Source organism: Malaya genurostris, chromosome 3 (assembly GCF_030247185.1).
Source record: "Malaya genurostris strain Urasoe2022 chromosome 3, Malgen_1.1, whole genome shotgun sequence".
Classification (NCBI taxonomy): domain Eukaryota; kingdom Metazoa; phylum Arthropoda; class Insecta; order Diptera; family Culicidae; genus Malaya; species Malaya genurostris.
In genome coordinates this window covers 192,787,161-192,808,295 of record NC_080572.1, presented here as the reverse complement: position 1 = coordinate 192,808,295, position 21,135 = coordinate 192,787,161, and the positions used below count along the sequence as shown (strand labels likewise).

The following is a 21,135-nucleotide window of genomic DNA, read 5'->3' as shown; positions in this document are numbered from 1 at the left end:
AATCACGCCTTTTAACCGTGTAAAACGTCTAATAGTCGATTGCTACTTAGTAATTAACTTTTAGCAGTGCTAATGTTTTTACTTACAGTATAAAGATTCAGAGAAATAAAGTCATTTTTTTGATATACGAATTTTCTCATCACAGTCACTCTACGAACATTATGCCCCACCTTCGATTTAACAGTATGTTTCAAGTTAAAATATTGCTTTAAAGATTTATAACGATTATTTAAACAAAATGTGGCGTTGGGAGGATAAAAACTGTTGGTTTCTAATTGTAACTAATGTAAATGCAATTGATTTCTGATGCAAAGAATGTCTTTTTTATCTGCTTTTCTTCTACATCCACATATCAAGAGGCATATTGCATCATTGTTGTGGGTGTCTCTTGTTGTCCCATTTTGCTTGAGTTTTTGCCGGACTGATTTAAGCCATTTGTTTTCAAAAACACAAGTACCGAATTCCTGCTGTACGTATTGAGTAAATAAACTTGAATGATTGAACGATAACAAAAAGCAATTGTTAAATAGCTATCACTCATCGAACAACACTGGTCTTCCTGTAATTACGGCATTTCATACACACGCATTTGTACTGTTGCATAGATGCACCACAGTAATAACATCAAAAGCAACAACAAAACAAAAAACGCCTTCTTCAATAATGATACAAAAACTTGTTTATGGTCTGTTTCACGGTTTGTCTCGGACCGCCTCAGTAGATAGAAGGCGAATGAAAAAACCACCATCAACTCCAGCAACACAAGTAGCATTTTACATTTGCTTGTCTTCAACTTTGAGTTACGGAAATTAAAAGGTTCCCGTGACTGCTGCTGCTGACGGCAGGAAAAACTTACTGACTGACTGACTGACGGGGTTGATGACTTCCCAATTTAGACCCGGGATTATGGCTGTTGAGAACTGCAAAGCTAGACATTTTTTTTGACTCTTTCATTACTCACTCACCACCAACGAGTAGCCAAGTCGCTCCATCGGGACGACGTAATGATATTAAAACATTTTCCTCAATTTACCGTGCATATTTTCTTTGCCCCAAAGGTAGGTAAATTAGTTACGAGCCGATGAGTTTGTTGAATTTTGCGTCGTCTCCCGTCGTCCGAGCTTCTTGCTAATCCGGAAGGTGACCAGATGTACCGATCCATGTCGACTGTTTTCGACTCACCACCCTCCAGCAACGATTCTTTTGGCAATTAGAGACTAGTGACTTATGAATTCCTACTCAATCCAAATATATGATAATTAGCAATCATTGGGGTGGAAGCATTTCAAATCGAGGGCACTCAGCATGAAATACGGAACCGAACTCGCAAGCGTTTATCTGCTTTATTGGTGCGAAAACCGTAACATGATTGATAATCTATTCAAGAAATAATTAGAAAACGCACATGAATATTTATATCGCAAATAGAAAAACTTTTTCATGCTTCATAAGGAACTGAAAAGGAAAAATTCCTTTGCCGGGACGGTAGGACGAACGGTGACGGTTTCGAACGCCTTCGCGTAGCCTTCGGTTTGTAGCCAATCGTCAAGCAAAAGCTAAATCCATAAAAAGTTGCTCTGATTGATGCTGATCGCCGTTTTTTTTTCTTCTGTGTTCACAGCTAGCCGCTAGATGGAGCAATTAAACACAATTGCCAATCAATCATTGCAACCTCGGCGCTGGGATCAACGCAAGCAACAATCTTCGGGAGTGATCTCGTGCAAAGAACCGCTATAAGAGCTCTCCTACGATGGGTCTCTTAACTGTTTTTCGAGCTTCGTTAGTTCCCTAGTTCTCCCCTTTGCCGTCACTGCCTAGAGATGGGTGTTCCTTTCTCTCGCCTTTGGCAACCTCGCGCAGGTCTTCTGCGCCAACGACCGAGCGATTACTTCCACCGGGCGGGGGATGACGACGATTTGACCTACATTTTCCGTGGCTGACTCGATCTCACCTCGCTGCATGTTCACCTCACATATGCCAAACGTTGGCCGCGACGGGTGGTGATGCGGTTTGATGCAAACCCAACCGAAGTCAGCATGCCTGACTGTCTCTCTCGCTCTCTCTCTCGCTCTTTCTCTATTTTACGCTGATTCAGTGAGGCTGCCGAACGACACCGTCTGTGTGAACGGGGGTCCCACACAGCTAACCACAGTGTTTTGGGGGACTTTATAACATTGTTTAGTGGCTCCCGGGCTCGTGTTGGGTGACTAGAAAAGCTGGGTTTGAGAAACTTTATTTGTGCTTTTCGGTGTGATGATGACTGTGCAGTGGAAACTGTTGGCGACGAGGTGACGAGAGTTGCTGACGGAAAGGTTCCGGCTGGTCGTGATATTTCAAAGCTGTGGGTCACATGCCTTCGCATGCGTCGTTTTGAGATCGAAGCATACTTTAACGGGAAGCCGAAAATAGTGTTGCTAAGAAGTTTCTAGAAATTAAAGCTCAAACCGATGTGGACGTCAGTGGATTTATCTTACCGCATCTGTTTTCGTTGCATTTGAACCGTATCGATTGTGTTAAATTGTGATTATTAAAATATGGAATGAGTAAAAACTCGTACGATATGTTACCATATCAGTTCATCAGAAAGATAAATTTATTTCGTTCGTCAAGAAATAATTGAAATAATATTTATTAGGAAAGTTTTCAGGTATTGAAGCTTGTTTTTGCAATATTTAGATTCCAACAAATAATGAAATCTCAAACAGCAGTTTTAACCTAACCTAAATTTTTCGATTTATTTAGTTTGCTGTAAAACTTTTTCTAACAATCTCAGAAAAACAGCCATTGCACAGTGGTCCAAAACGGAAAATTAGCGTGACAAAAATATTTTCACTATTAAATATCAGTGTTTTGTACTTGACGTCTTCACAAAAGTTGTTTCATACGGCGCTCCTTAGATTGAAATCTTAAATCTAACATTCTTAATTGAACTCTAAAATAATTTTGTCGTGCCATAAGAGTTGTTGGAAGTTTTATGATGAGCTACTTTGATGAAAAAAGCACCTTTCCAGCTTTTCATTTGATCGAGTTACATCAATTTTATCGAGTAAAAATAGGGTGACTCCTGATGCCGAACCAAAACTATTTGTTTATTTATTTTTCCAGTGTCTTTTTATTAAAAACTAAACTAAACTGAAAATCATAATCATCCAAGATTCCAATGAATCTCTATTTGTCAGAAATTTTCTCCGAATCATCTTCTACTAGTTGCCCGATATTTCCAGAAAGTGTCAGTACTGAATAAGAAAAAGTTTATTCCCCGCAAAACACCCATCTTACAGTATCCGGAAGGTTGGCATTTTTTTGTAATTTGACTTCATATTTCTGAGATCGATTTTTTTTTCAGTGTAAAATTCGATTGGTAATTTTCGAAAATTATACTTATTTTGAGAACATTACCAGCACAGCATTTATTTTTAGGATTTGACATTTTTCTACTCTAATTAAATGCAAAAAATTAATATAATTTTCAAGTAATTTTTAAAAAGACTATCAATTTTGGAAAAATAAGGTGAGCAAAGTGATATTTTGTGATAAAGCTCGAAATTCGTGTATTCGAATTCTACACTGAAAAAATAATCGGTTTTCAAAATTTAAAGTCAATTAACATAAAAAAACGTGCTTAATTCACCTAGCAGTGAGATGATACCTTTTTTTATCAATCCCCATGCGTTTTTTGCATGAATATTCTACGGTGTTTCAGTTTTCATGACATTATTTTAAACACCGTCGTTTTAGGCGACAATTTGAGATTTTAATCACTCATTATTCTGTAATGTCGAAACTGCAAATTGGATTAAATTTGAATCTAAAAGTGGGACAATCGATTAAACATTCCATGATATGTCGAAGTAAGTTCTACTTTAGAGTTTACGGTAATTTAAGGTACTTCCAGAGCCCGTATTCAGGAACCAGCATAACAGAAACCGATTCGTATGGCCATATGACGAATAAATTGCAATAGTTTTGAGTCCAACTTCAAAACTTTTCGGTATTGTCATCGTCTATATCGGTTTGTATTTTGAGAATTAATTATCCTGTAATTCCAGAATCGGAAGTCAGAATTGGATAAAATTGATTAATTTTGTATGGGACTATAAGTTTATTTCAATTTGAATTTTTGTTTCTGAAATTCGATTTGGCTTTTTTTAAAAAAAACGATTAAGCTTTGAAAAACGATTCGATACTCGAACCGGAATTCGAAAATCGGTATGGCCGAAGTCAGATATATTCCTGACTATGTTGCCAAAAACGAACCGTGCTAAAATCGGTTCGAAGCAAAACGTCATGAAAACATATGATGTACACAGTCTTTTTGGTACTTAGAAACAATTGTATGTAAAAGTATAAAAAATTTACGTTGCTCCCAAGCAATTCTTGGCCACACAGCGCTCAAAACTCCTATTGCTGGAATAAAGGGAAAAGTCACTTACACAAAAATTTTAATATCTCCTTTAAAAATGGACGGATTTCAACAATCTATGGCTTGTTGGATAGGTATTACCGTGCGGAATCTAAGTCTGAAAACATATTCTGTTTTCAAGGTCGATTGTGACAGGTACTGTCTAATAAAAATTGACATAAAACTTCGTATAATTCAAAAAGTAAACATCCGATCTCAAAACCATTCAATAGCGTTTTAGGTGACGGGGAGACCTTTCATTTGCGACTAGTTTGATCAAAATCGGTTCAGCCATCTCTCAGATCTCGACCTCTTTGTTGACAACACACATACAGACACACACACACGGACATTTGCTCAGTTCTTCGAGCTGAATCGATTGGTATATGACATTAGGCCCTCCGGGCCCCGGAAATTTTTTCTAAAGTTTGAGCGACTTCTATACCTATTTTTTATATGTAAAAAAGGTAAAAACATCACTTTTGTATTCAATGAAACTTTGACCTAAGGTAGGTTATTATATCCCCGTCCAACCGTCCGGCTGTCTTAGGAAAGAACTGTTTCCAACAAAATTTTTCTCTTCTCCATTACTGATACTTTTTGCAAATATCGGGCAAATTCAGTATTCTGTGAAATCTCCTCTCATATTAATGAATCTTATTAAATTCTTGAATGATATTGACTTTCAGTTTAGTTATTTTCGATAAAAAAACACAGTCATTTTTTGTTATAAAAAAAGTATTCTTTTGTTGTAAATTGATTTTATTGAGTTTCAATTATACAGGTTTTAATATTAAGGTCAGTCACCTCTTCGGGTCAAAAAAACCTTCTGACCCTATGTGCGGGATTGGGAATCCAATCCAGGCAGGCTGCGTGAAAGGGATCGACTTACCCATCACGCTATACCCGTCCCCCTAAAATTGATTTAAAATTTTTAAAGTGAAGATTTTTTCAGTGTAGGACTCAGTAGGGACGTTTTTCAGTACACCGAAACCTCCATTTACGAACTAATCGGGAGTTCGTAAAAAAAGTTTACGTTATTTGGAATTTGCTTCGTAAAAAAAGTTTTGTGTAATTAATCTGGAAACCGCGCATCATATGGTTATTTTCGGAATGGATGTGAAGAGTAAGTGCAAGAAAATTATCTTTGGGCTCGTTTCAAAATCCAATATGGCGGCTTCCGGTTTATTGAGATTGTTTAAAACCTCCAACAATATGGGTATCTTCGGAGCGGAATTAACGAGTAGATGTCGGAAAACGATGTTTGAGGTGGTTCTTAAATCCAAGATGGCGACTTCCGGTTTGTTGATGTTGATGTTTTAAGAGACAGTCTAGAACAATTTTGGAAAAATAGAGTATGCAATGTGACAATTGATGTGACAAAGTCTACATGTCCCGAAAGTTTCATTCAAATCTGAAAAAATGTTACCAACTGCGAATATGATTTGGCACGAAATTTAAAATGAAAAAATTTCAACAATCGACCTTGTCCAAAAAAAATCACGTAATTATATACATGGGGCATTCCACGCAAAATCAGCCACCCATAAATTTTTTTTTCATCTAACTGTATTATTTTCGATAAAGAACTCGAAATTATTCGACACGTATTTTTTTTTTCAATATAGTACGTGGAATTTTCGAAATATGATTTTTTTTTTAAATTTCACGTTTACAAAAAAGAGCCTTTTGTCAACAGTCTATACTGTAAAATCTAATAAAGATACAAACATTCTTCCAAGACATGAAATGTGCATTTTTTCCTTAGCTTTCAAATAAGCGATTCCATAAAACAACCTTTATATTATATTTATAGAAAAAAGTTATAAATTAATAAACGAATAAAAATATTTCCATTTGGGCCTATTTTTTATTTTTTGTCGTGAATACGACTTACTTTACTATGGGGTGCCTTTCCAAAAGTAGCCTTATGGAAGAAGGGCAGAATTTAATCGTGAATATCTTGACTCGTATTAACGGCAGCAACATAATTCTTTCACTATTTCATCAAAAATATGATCAGGAATTTAGGATAATATACTGAACAGAAAGAGATAACCTCAAACAACTCAAAAAAATCGATTTTCTAAAACTTTGAAAACAACGCGGAAAACTCTTTACTTTTGCTTGGCTTTTTCGCGCAAGGACGACGATTTGGAGGTAGTCAGGCACATATCTTCATCTGAATGCGTATAAAAGGGGAACCGTGGTCGAAAATCGATCATTTCTTCTTATGTGTTGGATGGAAGCAGACGTCGTGAGAATGATTTATCATTTGCTTTCTGGTCGTCGAGGGGCGATATCATCAAACAGCAGCGGCGGAAAGTCCACCTTCTGCGTGGTTAAAACCTCAAACGCCCAGGTAGCAACTCTCATTCGCATTCTGAAACTAGATTCTGGCACTATATTCCGAAACTGATTTCAGTTTTGAAATGGTAGTTCTAGAATTGCAACTGAACTCTGAGTCTGCTCTTAGTTCTAAATTTAGTCCTTGAACTCAGGTCCAGTTGCTTATTCCAGAATTCTTCTATTCGGTTCTTTTTAGAATCATAATAATACTCCCAAAGATTTATGCGACGTTTTACTGTACTCTATGCAACCCATTTTGGTAGTCGTGGCGAGAAATCGTCTTCACGTTTCAGAGCTTAGTTCCGGAATATGGGTTTAGAATTCAGAGCCTGCCTGCTAAACTGTATTCTGGAAAAAAGATTCCGGAACTGATTTCAGTTTCAAAATTGTAGTCCACTAAAATCCAACTGAATTCTGAGTCTGTTCTAAGTTCTGAATCTAGTTCTTGAGCTCAGATCCAGTTCCCAATCCCAGAATTCTTCAAATCGGTTTTTTTGTCCTGAATACGACTTACTTTACTATGGGGCGCCTTTTCAAAATTTACCCTGTACAAGAATGGGCAGAACTTTACCACGAATATTTATTGCCATATTTTTTTTACAAACTATCGAAAATATGAACATGAATCCGTGATTAAATATTCAACAGCGTGAAAACCCCTAAAAATAATTGAAAAACAACTAAAACTTTTGGAAATAATGAGGAAAATTCATCACGCTTGCTTGCCTTTTTCGCATCCGGACGACGGTTTTGAGTTAGTCAGGCACATATCAGGATCTACTGAACAAATAGAAAAGGTAATCATTAAATAAAAAGTGTTCATTTCTCTTATTTCTATAGACGGAACTGGATGTCGAGGTGAGGTTCTCCCACCAACATCAGTAAGAACAAACCAAGTATAAAGTGTGAAACGCTCAGATGACTTCGGTCGTCAGAAGAAGCAGTAGGCAATGAAAGTAGACCTTTTGCGTGGTGTAAACCCTCAAACGCTCAGGTCACAAAGCCAGTTTTCAGGATAATTTGATTAGCTTTGTGAAAAATTCGCAACAGTTTTTAATATCTTAGAGAATTACACAATTTGGCCCTTCTGAATGCCAGAAATTTATCTCGTACACGACATTTTGATAACTTTTTTCACTGAAATATTTAAATCCGAAACGAAATAATTGCCATCAAAATTCTGTATATTTTTATTTAGAACACTTATAGTTTGTAGTAGAATTTTCTGATGAGTTGCTATATAAAATGCATAGTACCGACTTAGAAGCCATTAATGGAAGGTTCCTTACAGAACCACCATTATTTTATCATAAAGAACTATACTGGATATTCCGTAATATTTAATTGTGTGTCAGAATCTTTTATGTAACTAATCTGTACTTTAGTTTAGGAGTATCGTTTCAAATTCTAGTAGTAAAAAAGAGGAAAGCTTGCACAATTCACACAATCGATCAACTAATTGATACTCGAAAGTATAAAGAAAGAGTGTCAGTTTTATTCGTATTCACGACATCCAGTTATGTCTCTGACATTACACACCCGTACTTTTATTTATTGAACAAAGAAGCATTAGGGCTTTGACTCAATTTTGGCAAAGTTTCAGAGTGGAAAGATTAATACTTTCGGAGCAGTGAATTTTTTCAATCACGACCCGCACGCACGGATCGTACCGCAGCGCAACTCGCTCGAATACGGACTTAACTTGTCGACACATGTCGTGCCACTGATCGAATCCTAACTTTGACAGTTTATTGTTAGCAACGTTTCAGTTTTGTAAAAATGAATTCAAAAATCAAAAACATTCGTTGCGTCGAGTTTCTTCTTCCCTTCTTGAGAAATTCGATTTTTGTGTTCACAGTGTAAAATTGTTTGACTTTAGTTATTACTTCAGGAGAAAATTGTTTTTTGTTTTCTGTAAAATTTGATTTTCACAGATTTTTTTTTTATTATTTTTAATATAAAGACATCAAAAGTTTGATAAAAAAAATTAGTTTTTACTTTTTGTTCCCTGAATCGCCAATAATTCTTTTTCCCCACGAGATTCCGTACTTTCGTAACAAAATATCTTGATGTGTTCATCGTATGCGCTGGCTGTCGCTGACTCTAGTTTTTTGCAAAACAGTTAAAATTCTACTTCTCCCGGATTTAGTTGCAAATTCTGCATGAAATTTTTGTTTCAATTCGTATGATTCGTTCTAAAGGGGCAATCGATATTTTAAAATTTGAGAAATGCAGTGTTACATCGTAAGTAAATGTAACAATTACTTCTGTTTAATCGCTGAACGTAGACACATTGTCATCGTTGTCATCAGTCTCAGAGGATTCAGAATCTGTGATCACTATTGCATCAGCAGAATTTACCCTCACAGCTGAATAGTGAAATCTATTATGGTTGTAACGACTGGAAGATGAGTTTATATAAGAATTGACGGCTTTCTCAGTCCCAGTGTCTAGTGATTTGGGACTGAGAAAGCCGTAAATACTTATATGAAAATTGCATCATTCGTAACTTTTTCAAAACTGTATGTTATCATTATTTTAATACTGACGTAAATCCTTTGTCCAAATTTCACTAGCTTTCTGCCTACACGATGCACACTAAACATCATTTGTTTGCAAAAAATTGAATTTCTCAAGAAGGGAAGAAGAAACTTGACGCAAATGTTTTTGATTTTTGAATTCATTTTTACACCGTGATCTTAACTGAAACGTTGCTAACAATAAACTTTCAAAGTAAGGATTCGATAAGTGGCACGACATGTGTTGACAAGTTAAGCCCGTATTCGAGCGAGTTGCGCTGCAGTACGCTCCGCGCGTGCGGGTCGTTATTGAAAAATTCACTGTCTCGAAAGTATTAATCTTTCCACTCTGAAACTTTGCCTAAATTGAGTTAAAGCCCTAATGCTTCATTTTTAATAAAAAAAGACAAAAAAAATTAGGCCCAAGAATGAAATATTTTTATTTGGTAATTAATTTTTAACTTTTTTTTATAAATATACTATAAAGGTTGTTTTATGGAATCGTTTTTTTGAAAGCTAAGGAAAAGCCGCACATTTCATGTCTTGGACGAATTTTTGTATCTCTATTAGATTTTACAGTATAGGCTGTTGAAAAAAGGCTCTTTTTAGTAAACGCGAAATTTAAAAAAATCATATCTCGAAAATTCCACGTACCATATCAGGTGTACAACTTTGTTTCCGCCGTTTTCCGATAGGTGGCTGTACCGGCTGAGGCTGGTCAAAATACATAGATGATAATGCCTTTAAAGTGAGTGTGTACAGTGCTTAACGAATTGTCATCGCCGTTTCAGTGACAGTTGTTCTTGTTTTCGTATTATTCAAGCTCGAAAATGTCTGTTTATGTGCCCAATTCTCGTCATTTGCGGCAAGTTTTACTTTTCTGTTACAATTCGAAAAAAAATTCAGCTGAAGCGCATCAAATGCTCTCAGAAACTTATGGTGAGGCTGCTCTGAGTAAAAGAATGTGTCGGGAGTGGTTTCAACGTTTCAAAAATGGTGATTTCTATGTCGAAGACAAACATGGTGGTGGAAGAGTAAAATCTTTCAAAGATGAACAACTAGAAGCATTGCTTGATGAAGATTCGTGCCAAACCCAGGAAGAGCTTGCCAAATTGTTGGGAGTGAGTCAGCAAGCCATTTCAAAACGTCTCAAGGCCCTGAGCATGATTCAGAAAGAAGGAATCTGGGTGCCGTACGAGTTGAAACTGAGGGACATCGAGTGCCGTCTATTTGCATGTGAGCAACTGCTTCAAAGACATAATCGTAAGGGGTTTTTACATCGAATCGTAACCGGTGATGAGAGGTGGGTTCAATACGATAATCCTAAATGCAGAAAATCATGGGGCAAGCCCGGACATGCTACTTCGTCGAAGGCAAAACCGAATATTCACGGCGCCAAGGTTACGATTTGTATTTGGTGGGATCAGCTCGGTGTGCTTTACTACGATCTCTTGAAACCGGGTGAAACCATCACAGGAGATCGCTACCGAACGCAACTGATGCGCCTTAGTCGCGCGCTAAAAGAAAAGCGGCCACAATATCAAGAGCGACATGACAAAGTCATCCTCCAACATGACAATGCTCGGCCTCATGTCACAAAAGTGGTCAAAAAGTACCTGGAAAAGCTGAAATGGGAAGTCTTACCCCACCCGCCGTATTCCCCAGATGTCGCCCCTTCTGACTTTCACCTATTCCGTTCGATGGCACACGGCCTGGCAGATCAATATTTTCAATCCTTCGAAGAGTTGGAAAAATGGATTGCTTCATGGATAGCGTTAAAAGAGGACTCCTTTTTTTCGAGTCGGGATCCGAAAACTGCCGGAAAGATGGGAGAAAGTTGTCGCTAGCTACGGACAATACTTTTAATAATACATCTGTAAGCAAATTTTCGCAATAAAGCTTTGAATTTTGAAAAAAAAAACGGCGGAGGCAAAGTTGTACACCTGATATTATAATAAAAACCTGTTTTAATCCACCTAGTGGTGTAATGATGCCTTTCTCATGTACATATAATATTGTGGTATTCTATTCAAAAATTTTCTCTTCGAGTTTTGAAAGAAACCAAGTGATTGTTTATGCATAACATACAGAATAAAACAGTGCTTTGATTGCGTAAGCCATCCTTACGAGAACGACACTTCCGGCACCGGAACACGAGAACCGGTACAATCGAAGTCGGTTCGTATGGCCACCCACTAACATGACACACAAACTCTTCTAGTACGCACCCTATAACTCAGGATTCGGAAGTCGGATCCGAACGAAATTCAGGAATTTCGTATCGGATCGGAAGACCTTTCATTTGAATTTGAGTTTGTGGAAATCGGTCGAACCATCGCTGAGAAAAGTGAGTGAGATCCATTTTGGTATATATGACCACTATTTCCGGTACTTCCGGAACCGGATATCGGGAACCAGGATAGCCGGAATCGGTTTGTTTAGTTGCCTACTGATAATGATTATCGATTTGTGTAGTTTTGAGACCAGTTTAGAAAATTTTTTACGTTTTTTGTTTCACCGATTTAAGTGACGGTGTACAATATTGAACACACTTTACCTTATAATTCCGGAACCGGAAGTCGGATCCGGATGAAATTCAGGAATTCCGTATGGGACCACGAGACCTTTCATTTGAATCCTAGTTTGTCAAAATCGGTTCAACCATCTCCGAGAAAACCTTGTGAGATTATTTGACACATACACACACATACACACACACACACACACACACACACACACACACACACACACACACACACACACACACACACACACACACACACATACACACACACACACACACACACACACACACACACACACACACACACACACACACACACACACACACACACACACACACACACACACACACACACACACACAGACATTGCTCAGCTCGATGAACTGAGTCAAATGGTATATGACACAATTTTCACTGGTCGGTTTTTCAAGTGATTGCATAACCTTTCTATATGAGAAAGGCAAAAATACGTGTTCTTTACCAACAAAATAGCTAGATGAAAAAAAAAATTTGGGTGGCTGATTTTAAGTGGAATGCCCCACATATTTCCATGCGTATGGAAATTGATCATCTTGTTCTGAAACTCCACCCGAAAAAAAAATTTAGCGCGCCTGAATAATATTATTGTGAAAAGTCAGCGTTGTGCCATAAATCGAATAAACATAGATTTTCCTGTGTAATACTAATGTAGTTGAGCAACCCGTGACAGCAAAAGCACCGTCTGGTGGAGAATGGGTGCGTAAATGCTCCTAAAATGCATGCATAAAATTGCCTGCGCATTTAACAAAACCGCAGTAGCTAATGGAAAAAAGTACACCCGTTTCTCACTAGAGGTGCTGTTAGTGTCACCGTACAGTCGGAAATCTATGTTTATTTGATTTATGGTTGTGCACAGTTCACATTATTTTATGAAAACTTACATGTTTTCAAATTTTTAATTGATGAAACTGCACGCACGGATTAACAATTAGATTGAAAAACGGACCGATTTTCTATGATTCATAATTTTGTTTAACACAAAAAAAAATGATTCACTGTGTGTTTTCTATCAACACACATTCGGTTGGGAATTCTACCAGAACACACCTCACTACATGCCACCAATTACCGACTCAACGAACAACCTTGAAATACCAGCTGACGATCACATTGTAGTTGTTGTTGTTGATGTTTTTTTTTCTAAGTCATGCGTAGAATCGCAAACTTCTTCGACAGATAATTGCATATTGTTTGTATAAGTGTCGAATCGGATTCCGAGATCGAACGTTCCGATGCAACACGTACGGCGCCGTTTTGTGCGCCACAGAAACAAACAACAATCTGTCTGGTTTTGGCGGGTCAAGAGCGTGGAAATTTGGAAAAACATTGCCTCCGAGCTGACCGTGCACTCGCACTTCGGCAGTCAACCAAAAAAAAACAAAAAACAATGTAGTTGCTATCGTTCGAAAACTTGACCGTGAACAGCCGGGAGTTGATTTTAGTGGCGAAGCGAAAAACTGTCAACCGTTGGCATTGTGGAAGAATGTTTATTACCTAATGCCATTGAACTGAGGCGCTGTTGGGTTTGGTTGAATTATCATTAATTTTGTTGTCTGTTTTGATTAGTCTTACAATCGATGTAGTCCCTTGTTATGTAGTATTCGAACGTTGTTCGAATGTTTAATTTGTTTTAATAGCTGCCAAGCACATTCGATTGAATGGAGCTCACATTCCTGTACTGTATTGGTATGTGCCCAATCGCATGTATAAATTTTTTTTCTCTTCCATCAAACTAGATATGAGAGATTACATAGTTTTATTGGTTGTTTTGTTTTATCAACCATATTTGGATTCAGATTGAATGAAACACATTAATGTATTCTGAATTTGATACTAAAATGATCCAACCGATTAACCGATTTCTCCTTGTCTCTGTGTATCTAAAAAAACAACAAACACTTACACTTGATTGGATTGGATCCTTTCTCTCTGGTGCCGATTCGCTAAACCGCTACTGTTCGCTTCGCTACTGCTGCTACTACTGCTGCTGATTGTCGCCGGAGACCGACGTCACTCCGTTGAAACTATTAATGGCTACAATTTAAAACTCACCAGTGCAAAACCGCACCACTTCCCGATTCACGTACGCGCAAAATATTCACATAAGGATTTTGATATTTCTTCGCTTAGTTGCATGCAAGCTACAAAAACCATTCACCGCTAAAAACCCAAATAATTAAACAAAAACCGAATCAATAAGAGAGAGAAAAAAAAGTAGAAATCTAGTTGAAAATATGTATGCCGTTCACAATCACCACAAGCAAAGCGAAGCAAAAAAAAAACAGGCAGAGCTTCAAGCATTAGTAGTTCAGCGAAGAAATTTCCCTATGCTAGAATTCAAACATGTCACGTCATCTGTGATCAGTTTGCAGCGTGCCGCGCCTTGATATGGGATATCTCCGAAGAACTATTTTTTGGGGCGACGATCGCAGTGAGAAGATCTATCCATTCGAGATGGCCACAAACACACACACACAACCACTAGCACGGCGGATCGATTCCCGTTCCTTGTCTGACACTCGAAGACAAATTCCAAACACAACGATTCATCTACTCTTTTTCGCCACCGCACCGCAGCGAGGGTTGTGTAGGAAAGGTATTTTCTCGATCCGCACAAAATGCACAGACGAACGCGTACACATAAACACAAATACAAACATGAGTGAGCCCACGAAAGCACCACTATCAAAAGCCACAAACGATCGGAAAAACTGCGGCAATAAAAAAAAACATAAACTTGGGTGAAAATTGTCTTCTTATTATTGTTGATCGTATCAAGCCAAGCACACAACCATACACTTTCGACAGAGCTTACGAATATCGCGTCCAAACCGAGCCACGTACAAACTGAGACTGATCTACCTTTCCACAGGTAAGACGTGATCGTGTGGGCTTAGCCTCCTCTCCCGCTCTCGACCGTTCATCGTTCGTCAAGTTTTCTTTTGTGCCCAGCACGCGACAGGTAAGCAACCTCGTTGTGTGGCGTTTTCTTAAGGTTTGTTTTTGATGCCGTTTCTTGTCAGTGATATTCGTTTTAATGAAATGAACCGAACCACAGGTAGGCCGATCAACGGCAACAGATGCAGTGAACGCAAAATTCCTCTGCCGAAAGTTATCGAGTTTCGTTAAATAATGAATCGTTCATTGCGGTGGTGAATTCAGCAGAAGCCAGTTTTAATCCACCTAACGGGGTTATTACAGATTTTACTCATCACCGGAACAAGCTTCCTTTACGATTTAAATTGTTATTCGGTTATTTGTAACTCTTTGGAATTATTCAACAGTAACTAAAATTGGACTAAACTAAAGGCTAACTCTCCGGAATAACCCTTTTCTTGTCCCCCAGTTTACTAGAACGAATTATGCGAAGAACGAACCTGCACTCTAAAAAATTTTGAATTTTACAGGTGACTTAATCCCTCATACGATGTAATTCATAAAGACCTAATTTGTCAAATGACGGAAAATCTCATTTGTAATGACTTAATGTTAGATGTGCTTGAATTTTACTGATTTCGACTGTAACTTGCGTTCTGCTGGCAGGTTCGACTGTATAAATTTAAATGCACCTTTTACCTGCCTAGCAGATGCATGCTTCTGTGGCTCAGTCGATTAACAGACGTACTTACGATCAAATGACTCTCGGTTCAAGTCGCGGCGGTTGCTATCAGTATTCTTTTTTTTTTTTATTTCAATGAATTTTATGTCATGGAGTCTTAGACACAATATTAAATGTTCTTCGACGTAAATTTGCGTGAACTGCGACGCTCCATTTATGTGCATCTAATAAGATGTAAAATCACAGGGATTTTTTTAAGTGTGTGTATCAAGCATGATTCGTATATTTAATCGTTGTTATACTATTTTTAATTTCAATCTTTCTCGTACTACTCTCAGACGCTCATTTATAGTATTTTGTTAAGAACTTGACCTAAGAATGACATTGCTTATAAATCGTATGTTTGTATTTAAGTTTGTGAGTGCTAAGTATATTATGTTAGTTTGTAAGGGTACCTAGTATTTTATTATAATTAATTATTGTATCATTTGGATGTGATTATTTGTTGGTACGTAAGATGAGGAGGATTTATGCCTACTGGAGAGTGATTCCTAATAAGTATCAACTCCAGTGGGCTTTTTCCTGCTCTAAATAAACAAACTAGATTACAAGTAATAATTGCTTCTTATCCACAACCATAACAGCTGAAGTTTCCCACATTCTGACAGCTGCGGTTTTCAAAGTCAATTTTTAAGTTAGGGGAGATCGGGATGAAAATGACCAGTTTTGGTCTCGCGCAAAAAAATGGCGCTGAGAATAATATTTTCACTCGTAGTGTTATATACCGTTCGAAAGCTACAACGTTCCCGGGTAGAAGTGATTTGCAAACCAATAACATATTTTATTATTAAAACTAAACATCTCAATGGTAGTAATAAACATTATTTAATTTGAAAAAAATGTTAGTTGAAACATGAAAAATCATAACAAAGTTTGCATGAGAAAATAGCAAAAAAATGTAAAATTTTATCATTGAACGAAATATTCATATTAAAACAGAATAGAATATTATCATAAGCATTTATCTTATCTGATTCTGACGCAGTTTATTCAATGTTGTATTTAATTTGAAGATAAGAACTACTGGATCAATTGAACGTAATGAAATTGGAATAACGAAATAAGATCTAATAAGTAGTTTTGATGCAAAACAGATATTGTACAATTTCTTGATTCTTTCGATGAAATGTCAAGAACATATCAAGTATCGCTATGACAGCACCCGGGCTTAGTTATAAAGCGCGTTCGGATTGAGTAACATATCCCCACTTATACGGACGCATTCTGATTCGGAAGGCACGAATCTTGAAATTGAACATCTGAAAGAGGCCAGTCACATTTTGATGCCGGAAACAATCAGGCATGGCCAAATATTGTGTGTAAATGACAATTTTCGGCCTTATAATCTTACAATAAATTAAATGACGATTTGAAATTTTAAACAGACTGCTCCCTGTTGTTCCGGATTACCTTTAATTTGGGCCTTTTGTTTGTGAAAATTGGTTGAGCCGTCGCGAAGAAAAGTGCGTGTGTTCCGCAACCAGATGCCGAGGACCAGTATATCCGAAGTCAGTTCGTATAATCAGTAGCAGTTGCAAGACCTACAAATTGCAACAATTTGAGTCCAATTTGGAGGAAAACATGCAAAATTTAAAATAAAGAGATGCTATTCTAGAGCAAACTAAATGTTCTCAAGATACAGCGAATATTAAAATAAAATTTATTAAAACCAATAATTTTTCTGTAGCTTCCGCATATTTTGACTTCATTCAAATAAGAAACTAGAAGAACTTTATATCAAAATTTTATACAATATTGGAGAATCGGATTTTGTTTCCTATTATTCCATAATACTATCATTTTTTACTACCATCACAGTTCGCAAATTGCTAACTTTGTATTGATCATACAGAAACTCTAATAAATGTTTTTTTCTGTGTTGCTAGAATAGTTCAGTTATAGTTTTATTTCACGACCGCTGTAACTTGGTTACAGTAGCATATAGCAAGTTTTTTATTAGCTCGTTTTTTATTTACAATTTTGTGTACTTTCATAAAATTGGATAAGAAATTGAAAAAAATGACCCATTTTATAAAGACTACAACGATTTCGTCCACTATTTCTTCATCTTAATCTAGGTAATCTAGGGTAAAACATTCAATGAAATTAGGAGTTTTGAGCACTGTATGTTAAAGTGATGTTTGGGAGCAAAGTAAAATAAGATTCTTAATACTAATGCAATTGTTCCTAAGCACCTGAAAGACTGTGTACAACACGTTTTTTCATGCCTTTGGCTTCCGTTCGATTTTAGCACGGCTGATGGAAATATATTCAAATTCGAAACAATTTCATAATTAAATTGCTTTAAGCTGCTTACAACAATAATAATGAAAAGACAGCCTCCTACACCCATTTATCATTCGAAACAATTCGTCGAGATCAGCAAATGTTAGTGTGTGCATCTGTGTATTACAAATAATGTCACTTAATTTTCTCGACAATGGACCTAACTAACAAGGTCTGTCAACTAGATGCAACTATCAGTAAATTTTATAAATATTCGGACCTCGTCTCGTCATAATTTGTGAGAAAATACTCATGAAAATGAAAATTATTCACTTATCACGCTGTAATTCCGGAACCGGAAGTCGGATCCTGGATTCGTTTTTCGAGGACTTGTTAAAAAAATTCAAGACCTTTTACTTGCATCTTAGTTTGTAAAAATCGGTTAAGAAATTTCCGAGAAAATTGCGTGCGCATTTTCTATTATATTTGCACATATCACTCTGAAATTTCGGAATCGAAAATAAGATCGGGAAAAAATTCAATAGTAATCTATGGGACCATAAGACCTTTCATTTGAATTTGAATTTGTGAAAATCGATTCAGCCATCCCTGAAAAAATCGAGTGACATTATTTGTCAAATACACACATACATATATACATACACGTCTTCGTGCCTGTATGTACATATGTACAGAACACAGAGGCATAAATCGCAGCAAAATACTAAGACCCTCCGTCTGACAAACATTTTTATACCGTCGACCTGACTGATGGATTTGGTCAGACCTCTATATATTCACGTGTATTTCTATGCATTTAGGTTTAAATTAGATTCAGGCTCATTTCTTGAAAATCAGGAACATATTTTTCACACAGATCGATTTACAGGAACATAAACCACAATAGACACCAGTCTGTTATCGAATGACGATGAACTTTTTACTCATACAATCTTCAAAGATGTAATACCTCAAATAAGAACTATTCATATATATGTAATAGTTGTAGGTATAACAAGCAAATGAAATTTTTTTGAAAATTTAACGATGATAATTATACAAATAAGATAAAACCTGCCTTTCCCATATTATTCATTTTCTCCTATATATTATAATTAAAAAAAGAGATTTGAAGATTTCTGTTGCAAAATTTGAATTTAAGTTAACGAAAACCTATTCAATCATATGTGAGAAAGTGAAGTAAGCTCCATTTTATCACGTTAGAATATTATTGTCAGTAGTTCCGGGTTGGCGGTTCAATGCATAGGGCGCTGGTCTTACAAACCAGTTGTCGTATGTTCGAGCCCCGACCTGGAAGGATTCGTAGTGTCAGTAGAATCGTAGCACTAGCCAAGCAATGATTCTGTACACTCTGAATCGGCTACCAAGTCTGTTGAAACAGAAGGTCAAATTCCACTACAGGAATGTAATACCAAGGCTTTGCTTTGCTTCCGGAACCGAAAGCCGACTATCGACATAGTGACATTCATTCAATCACAAACTAATATGACCTACATTTTTCAACGATTCTTTGTGACGATTTGAATTTTAAAAGAAAATGTACCGGTAGTCGGACTTGGATTAAATTCAGCAAATCATTTATGGGACTATCAACGGTTTATTTGGTTACAGACTCTCATGGTCTGCAAGCTTATGCACAAAGTATTCCTGGAATAGACATTTTTATACTGATCATCATATCTCCGGAACCAGGGGTTTAATCCGAATGAAAATCGGGCTATTCTTATGGCATCTTCCATCTCCGAGAAATGTCAGTGACATAATTTTCACATGTTGGAGGCATATCACCCTGTGATTCAGGCACCGGAAGTTGGATCCAAATGAAATTCCGCAGCTTTATATCTGACCATGAGATCTTTCATTTAAATCTAAGCTTTTGAAAATCGGTTCAGTCATCTCCGAGAAAAGTGAGTGACAATATTTGTCACATACATACACAGACATTTTCTCAGTTTGTCGAGCGGAGTCAAATGGTATATGACATTCGGCCCTGCGGGTCTCGGTTCAAAAGTCGGTTTTTACAGTGATTGTACAGCCTTTCCATATGAGAAAGGCGAAAAACTACAAAATATACATAAAAAACAATGTCAGGGTACTACGTTTCCATGCAGTGATTGACTTTCTTTTTCAAAAGACTTCGAAACTGTTTTCATATGTTTAGAATAACGTTTGACTTGTTTAAATGGCCCAAATCAACAAAAAATGACCTCTTTGACGTTCATGCCTGTATATCTTGAAAACGGGTGCTTCTAGAAGAAATGCCAAATTCATTTGTTTATTCTGTAAAACTGTGTCCTAGTATCTAAATGACTATTTTTTGTCAAAAAATTTGAGTTTTGAAAATGCTGGTAAATATTTTACCTCTAACTTTCGATTCACACTAATCAAATTTGCACCAAAATGCTAGCTTTAAGTAAAAGTTTGAAATAGGGTAAGGGCTCCCTATTTTATCTGAGCCATCTATTTCCATCTCATCCCTTCACCTCATTACTTTGAATATGAAAAATATCTTACAACGTACCTGAACCAAACTGTGAAATGTTTAAAAATGAATATTTAAGCTATTGTCACATTTTTCCATTGGCAGAAATGGTTTTAAATACTTCGGTGATCGTTTTTTTTTTCATTTAAAACAAACTCACTTTTCAATTTAGGACACATTTTCGTCTCAAGATTTACAGTTCGTCATGTTTCTGAATATCTACTAATCGATTCGTCTAAAAAAAAACATACTATTTCGCACAATTACACTACCATTGAATGCTGGATGACTTCATAATTAGTCATGTTCACTTGCCACTTGTTTAATTAACGAGTAAAAACTTCAAAAACTACCCGGCAAGCAATAAAAGTCTTCAAAAATATGAGATGAAAGTTTTTCACTTAGTTCACTTGATTGCGCTTTGTTTTCATCTCATTTGGTTTCGCAAAGTTGCCAGGTTTTCTCATAATGTTACAAAACGAAATTGTTTTTCTTCTTCAATTTATCATCAACAAAAAGTTTATTTGGTATACGTGATATTAGTTTAATAATATTATTGATATTTATATTTAAAAAAAAACTATTTCGGCTTCGAATATTACCAGAAAGAGCGTGTTAAATATTAATGAAATAACCATTGTGGCAAATCCAGCAGCACTGGTTTCTTTCCGCTATATGTCAACATAACCCTGTTAAGTGTGTGTGTTTCATCGGTTGTGCACAGAGATGTCAGATATTTTCATAGAAAATATGTATTACTTTGCATAAAAAGTCTATATCTGCTCTATCTGTTTACACTAATAAAATGATGTTAAAAGATAATTCTTCATATCTGCGAAGATTTCCATTTTAACATGCGATTTGTTCGTTGATTACTGAACTTTCAAAGAATTACTGCAATCAAATAGTAATAGATACTCACAGAGAAAAGTCTAATTTTTTACTTCTCACTTT

At 36.5% G+C, this 21,135-nt stretch overlaps 1 protein-coding gene across 9 annotated transcripts in view; it reads right to left on the bottom strand.

Annotated features, from left to right (window-relative positions):
* Positions 1-21,135, bottom strand: part of LOC131436290 (filamin-B) — a 148,484-nt gene that overhangs the window by 54,180 nt on the left and 73,169 nt on the right. Inside the window, exons 1-2 of one of the 9 annotated variants that reach the window (XM_058604937.1) lie at positions 14,492-14,670; positions 13,737-13,993 (exon numbers count right to left, since the gene is read on the bottom strand). The exons of 5 other annotated variants lie outside the window; for them this stretch is intronic. The gene's annotated coding sequence lies outside the window, so the exon portion shown is untranslated. Of the gene's footprint in view, positions 1-13,736; positions 14,671-21,135 lie in introns of those variants that run through there. 3 more of the 9 variants (XM_058604939.1, XM_058604938.1, XM_058604936.1) reach the window with 3 other exon arrangements.